Source organism: Colias philodice, chromosome 27, assembly GCF_061535455.1.
Source record: "Colias philodice isolate Cphi_HAF_F1 chromosome 27, ilColPhil1 Martin Lab GWU primary, whole genome shotgun sequence".
In the NCBI taxonomy this organism is placed as follows: Eukaryota; Metazoa; Arthropoda; class Insecta; order Lepidoptera; family Pieridae; genus Colias; species Colias philodice.
In genome coordinates, this window is record NC_143112.1 from 671747 (window position 1) to 679100 (window position 7354).

At 32.7% G+C, this 7354-nt stretch overlaps 1 protein-coding gene across 1 annotated transcript in view; it reads right to left on the reverse strand.

Moving 5' to 3' along the window:
* The window catches only part of Cpr50Cb (Cuticular protein 50Cb), a 39878-nt gene extending 38396 nt beyond the window's left edge, over positions 1-1482 (reverse strand). The window contains exon 1 of the mRNA XM_089711816.1: positions 1345-1482. The gene's annotated coding sequence lies outside the window, so the exon portion shown is untranslated. The remainder of the gene's footprint in view (positions 1-1344) is intronic.
* Positions 1483-7354: the final 5872 nt, after the last annotated feature.

A 7354-nucleotide genomic window follows, 5' to 3' on the forward strand; every position in this document is an offset into this window, starting at 1 on the left:
CGAAGCGACGAGCGAGTTAGGTTAACTTTTGAACTACTGCACTAGCCAAGCGAGCGAAGCGAGCAAGTCACGTCAGCGGCAGGCGTAAATATTCAAATAGGTAGCGAGGAGCGAAGCGACGAGCGTGTTAAGTAAACTCTTGAACAGTTTATTATGAAAAGTCACTGCCCACTATCGATTAGACACCTCAAAATGATGAAATTCGGAGATCACGTTTCAAGAATTTAACCAATATTTGAATATGTAATTTATAAACAGTTTCGACTGACTGTAGAATCGCTGTTAGCAGATGTAACAAATGGACAGGAAATTCAAATGCATTTTCAGATGACTGAAGATTTCTGCCCTGGGATGAGCCGCGAGCTGCTTGCAGCTCGCGCACCACGCACCCTCGAAGGTAGACAGCCCCCCGGAATAGAAAATATTTGAATGAGAAATTTATAAGCACTTCCGATTGACTGTGGAATCGCTGTTAGCAGTATATTAACAAATTGAAGGGGAATTTTTATGCATTTTCAACTGACTGAAGATTTCTGCCCTGGGATGAGCCGCGAGCTGCTTGCAGCTCGCGCACCACGCACCCTCGAAGGTAGACAGCCCCCCGGAATAGAAAATATTTGAATGGGAAATTTATAAGCACTTCCGATTGACTGTGGAATCGCTGTTAGCAGATATTAACAAATTGAAGGGGAATTTTTATGCATTTTCAACTGACTGAAGATTTCTGCCCTGGGATGCTTCGCGGGCTGCTTGCAGCCCGCGCACCACGCACCCTCGAAGGTGGGCAGCCTCCCGAAGTGGAAAATACTTGAATGGAGAATTTATAAGCATTACCGACCGACTGTAGAATCGCTGTTAGCAGATGTAACAAATGGACAGGAAATTCGAATGCATTTTCAAATGACTGCCCTATTGCTTCAACCCAGAGGCAAAAGAGGCTCGCGGGCTGCTTGCAGCCCGCGCACCACGCACCCTCGAAGTTCGACAGCATTTCAAAATAGAAAATATTCGAATTGGGAATTTATAAGCACTTCCGATTGACTGTGGAATCGCTGTTGGCAAATAATAACAAATTGACGGGGGATTTTGATGCATTTTCAAATGACTGCCCTATTGCTTCAACCCAGGGGCAAAAGGGGCTCGCGGGCTGCTTGCAGCCCGCGCACAACGCACCAGCTAGTTTATTATATAAATATAATTTATTCAAACGTTAATAGGTTTTATTGGTGTTAAAATTATTCCTGGCCAGTTGTAAATCAAAATGAAAATTCTAAAATTTTCTAATAAATCAAAAATCACTATATATTTTCATGTATCTATTAGAAATGAATTCAAACTACTTACTGTTATTAAAATATTTTTAAAACACAATCACCACAGATCACATAAAAATCTGTACAAGATCCTTTCGATTAAAAAAAAAACCACACACGCGATTGTCAAGTTTCGCGCGCAAAACTGAACTGTGTTCGCGCCAATACAGATTATATATGTGATCCTATTCTATTATTTCTGACTTAGGATGTGCAGGAGGGGAGATATTTCCGGGTTTTTTTTAATCTTTTTCTTTGCGATCGTGCGCTCTAAAGGGCATAGTGTAATGCGTTTTTTAGGTTTTCACAATTTAGTGGGGCGTTTATGTTAATTTTAAAAAAACGTTTTCTGACGTTCTGCATTTTTTTATTTTTTATTTTGACACTGCTTAAAGAATTATTATATACTAGCGGTCCGTCCCGGCTTCGCCCGTGGTACATATTTACGTTTTCTCTACATAAAAACCATCCTCGTACTTCAAGGAATATAATAAAAAAAGAATTATCGAAATCGGTCCACCCGTTCTCGAGTTATGCGCTTACCAACACATTTTGCGATTCATTTTTATACATATTATAAGAAGATTATATATTGCAGTAGTAACGTATGTTCTTATATTTAAATTATATTTGTATGGAAAAATAATACGTTTTTCTTGTGTGTCGCAAATTTAAGGTGCTTTTGTCTATTTATGTAAACAGATATTTCAGAGTTTTGAAATTGGCAATTCTTTTCGTGACATTCATACGCAAAACAAATTGACGGCAATAAAATATGAAAAGAGAGTATTTAAATATTTTTCTCTGAAATAACTAAGTAATATGGTTTTGTAAGCGACCTTACATTCCTTGTTAGATTGCGAAGTTTTCTAATATATAGCTGAAGAGTTTGTTTGTTTGAACGCGCTAATCTCTGGAACTGAACTGATTTCGAAATTTCCTTCACCGTTGGATTAGTGCGTGATATCTGAGTGCTATAGGCTGTAAATGTACCACGGGTAAAGCCGGGGCGGATTTCTAGTGATATAAAATGACTATTCGCGCCTCCCGACCCGAAATTGACCCGATATAAAAATAAAATAATAATATAGTTTGGGAATAAGTAATGCTTTCTACAGGTTAGTTTCTGTAACATAAATTAAATACAAATCTTTTGTTTTTATTACCTATAACTACCAATAATATAATAAGTAGAATTGTACTCATTTTTACTTTCAAGTGAATATTATTGAGTCTCATCTCATAGAGATATCGTAACCATATCGTAACCTATAAAATTAAGTAGGTATAACAACTATGTTATAACTTAAAAGATGCATCTACTTAATCTAAGTATAATAATGTATTACATTAGTAACACTGTATATTTACGTATACATTATGTAATTCTTATTTACAGAAGTGATATAATTATTCATATAGTTTTTTAGATTGGATAATAAGATAAAATAAATTGTGTGCGTTTTTTAAATTCAGCTTACAGATACCTACAAATGAAAGTATAAAAATAGAAGTTGAAATTATTGTTTTATTTTTTTTATTGGAAGATGTTTGTTCTTCTTTCACACAAAAAATAAATTGACAGAAAGACGCGGGTTTGAATTTTTTCTATTAATAAAAAATTTCTCAACAATTGCTTATTGTGCAATTACTTATTATATTTTGTACTATTATAGCAAACGGGCTTATTGTTGAAACCTTAAAATGGTGTATACAGTTTAATAAACGCAATAAAATCCTTCAAATTAGACCTTATCATTCTCCAATACCCATATCCTTGACTAGCTCTCCGCGGTTTCACCCGCGTGGCTCCGCTCCTGTTGGTCTTAGCGTGATGATATAAAACTATATAGCCTTCCTCCATAAATGGGCTATGTAACACCAAAGAATTTCTCAAATCGGACCAGTAGTTCTTGAGATTAGCGCGTTCAAACAAACAAACTCTTCAGCTTTATAATATAAGTATAGATATACAATCAACTGCATTTTCTAATTAAAATAAAAAAACACCATATCCGTATCAATAAATTTTTATTCATAACATATAAAAAAAATCGCCTACTCAAATATAAAGGTTACTGAAAATCCTTAAATTAAGCAATTGATTCGAACCTGTGACCTTTCACACAGATCGAACCGTGACAACGTTCGCACACTTGTAATTGTATCATCGTCGTGACTCTTGTTAATATAAAAACTGTACAAAAATGTTGAGGTTACACCTAACTGGATAATAGAGCCAATAAATGATGGTTCTGAAAAGTGTAAATCATCATATTTAATCGATCCAATAAATGATGTTTACAAAATTGTAATGCATCATTTATTGGGTCGGGTTATACGGGTGTCTTTTGCTCGTTTGTTCTAACAGGCTTATATATTTTATCAAGTACATATAGATAATGTGTTTGTCAATAGTATTATTGACAAAATATATAGGTACCCTATAAATTGTAGTATCGCTATCTATGACTGAAGTTTATTAAAAAAATAAGATACAAAAATGTAGAGGTTACTTCATCTAACTAGATAATAGAGCCAATAAATGATGTTTTTGAAAATTGTAATGCATCAATTATTGGGTCGGGTTATAATCGTGTTAGGAGTGCCTATTGCTCGTTTTTTCTAGAAAGTTTATGATAACATTTGCAACCTAAAAATTGTATTGCTATGAAAATGTAGAGGTCACTTTACTTTACTAGATAATCGAATCAATAAATGATGCTTCGGAAAATTGTAATGCATCATTTATTGGGTCGGGTTATACGTATATCAGAGTACAGGAGGAGGAGAATAAAAATACATATATATATATATATATATATATATATATATATTTTATCAAGTATATATAAGTGTACTATATGCAGTTTTATTGAAAATAATCGCACAATCGTAATTATAACATCGTCGTTACTCTAGTTATAAGAAAAAACGATTCAAAAACGAAGAGAATTGGATTTCACTTAAGTATCTATTAAAATTATAATATAATTAATCTATAAAATATCATTTATTGGATTGGGTTGACTTGCAAAGAGCGCTTTTTAAGATTTTGAGTAATTAGGGCTTATTTTTAGCCTGCATGTTAAAAATGTAATGCACGCATATTTATTATACTTTCGTTTTTTAACTAAATATTTTTTAACAAATACTTAACTAGGTTTTAAAGTTACTAAAAAGAGCGTATGTGTCCAGCACATATGTAAGAAGTGAAACTTTGGAAAGATTCAAAGATACTCCATGACGTGACGGTATTACCATGACGCACTTGAAATTTCACTCTCAACGGGCCTAAAGAAGCTTCACTTCAAAATTACATATATTAAACACGCTACAATCAGTTCTGTATGCAACCATAAAATCAAATTACTCATAAACCTAAGCATTTAAAGGCATTGAGCCTAGGAAATAAAATTAGGCTTCAGTTCTTCAATTAAATGAAATGTCACGGTCCTTAAATCTTTAAACAATAAACAACTAAGCGTTGTTTATGACAGTCATGGACGTATAAAAAAAGACGGACGCCGTATTACGAACTAACAACGTGAAGCCACCATAGTAAGCTAGCGATCGTGTAAAGACAATAAACACGCACACACTCTCACCATAGTAAGCTAGTCGGCCGCCATTACGTCGTGAACTACCGACTGATTAACTGCGTCACTGTTTCACAAAAAATATTTAAAATGCCGTCTTGCGTGGTTAAATGGTGTCGCAACAGTACAATTTTAAATAACAAATCACAAGGGATTACATTCCACAGGGAAGCAAGTTATTCCTTTTATGTTTTAATGACAAAATTATTACGGCAAAATTTATAGAAAAAAATACAGCCGCCATTGTCATCAACACAGCTGTTGCCATGGCAACATGGCACACACACATGGATGTTTCGCCGCCATTACTAGGCTTCACTCAATGTTTAGGCGATATACCGTCCGTCTTTTTTTATACGTCCATGATGACAGTATAAAATTGATGGAAACTCAGATATTATTTACGACAGTGCAATCGTGTTATTTGTTTATTGATTCTTATCTATACAGGGTGTCTCACCGTTGGTTTACTCAGCTCAAAGGAGGTTATAGTTTTGCGTACGCTGAGTACGTAAAAAATACTTATTAAATTCCAGACGCATTTTTTTTTCAAATAGATGAATTCTTAAAACTCTATGTGTACGTGTAGACCCCTAACCCTATTATTAGTAGTAAGTATTCTAATTTCATATCGTCGCTACGATTTTGGGATGTGGCTACGGCGTAGCAGATAGACTATCCCTCGTAGCGAGTAAATTTGATACTTTTTTTTTATATGCTACGAAATACCTTTCTACCTTACACGCTACGAATTAAGAATTGTCTCTGTAGAATGTTCCTGTTAAAAATATACACAAAGTGAATTTAGGATTAAAAGAAACTCAGAAATAGTTAAAATATGAACTACATATTTATTATGTTATTCCATTTTTAATTGAAGTGTAAGGGCGATTTAATTTTTTTTCACATTTTTCATATAAGTATTTTTAAATGAAGAATATAAAAAATGTAGATTAATATTTAAACGAGTGACTAATTTCACAGAGTAATTTAGTATTTACAATAAATATAAAAATTATGTGTTTGTTTTACCATTGCTTACGTATGATTAAGGGAATGATCATAAATCGACACTATAGGCACTGTTTATTATGTTTGCATTTTAATAAAATACAATTAAAATTCTACAAGCAAAGTGAAGCTCCGTCACGCTGGAACCCGCTTTAAAAAAAACCTTACTTTTTTTCAGCCTATTTTACCTACAAACGATGCTAATAAATGTAGTAAAGGTCAATTTTTTGTAGTCTTATTAGTTACTTAGAAAACATCATTGATATCGTTCGAAGTAAAAAATATAAATAATAGCGTGTTGATTAGTTTTGGAATGGGTTCCAAATTGATTGTAGTTTATTGTAGTGGCAAGAAAATTCTTTATTTGCGTTGTTTTATCTCAAATTATTGCAAGAAGGTCACAATAACAAGATTTTAAAAAATAAATAACACTTGTTCAAAAACTACAAACGATGCCAATAAATGTAGTATAGGTCAATTTTTTGTAGTCTTATTAGTTACTTAGAAAACATCATTGATATCGTTCGAAGTAAAAAATATAAATAATAGCGTGTTGATTAGTTTTGGAATGGGTTCCAAATTGATTGTAGTTTATTGTAGTGGCAAGAAAATTCTTTATTTGCGTTGTTTTATCTCAAATTATTGCAAGAAGGTCACAATAACAAGATTTTAAAAAATAAATAACACTTGTTCAAAAACTACAAACGATGCCAATAAATGTAGTATAGGTCAATTGTTTGTAGTCTTATTAGTTACTTAGAAAACATCATTGATATCGTTCGAAGTAAAAAATATAAATAATAGCGTGTTGATTAGTTTTGGAATGGGTTCCAAATTGATTGTAGTTTATTGTAGTGGCAAGAAAATTTTTTATTTGCGTTGTTTCATCTCAAATTATTGCAAGAAGGTCACAATAACGAGATTTTAAAAAATAAATAACACTTGTTCAAAAACTACAAATAATGTAGTTGATTGTAGCTAAACTCATATGTTTGTAGTGGCTGCTGAACCCCTGTAAGCAATAAAAAACAAAAAATTTAGTGTTCAATAAGTTAATATATTCAAAACAATTATGAGCCTTGGATTTCGTGTCGTTTGTAGTTTTAGAAAAAAAAATATTCATGCTCATACATACATCTTCGCACACGTGCGTGTTTGTGTATGCGTGTGGGAGTTTCGTAATTTAGTGTACATTAAATTGCACATGATATATGTTAAAAAAAAAAAGAGTTGGATATCTTTAATGTTCAGTAGTTTGCTGTTCAATGTTACAAAGTCACTTAATAATCCGAAACTGCTGAGACGACAAAAGTAATTAAAATGAAATAATGGATAAATTCCATCCGAAACGAAAAAAAACTCAAAATAGTGCAATATAAAAAATTGGAATTAATATTGTCATTTATCGTTTATTGTAGTACTGGTAAAATA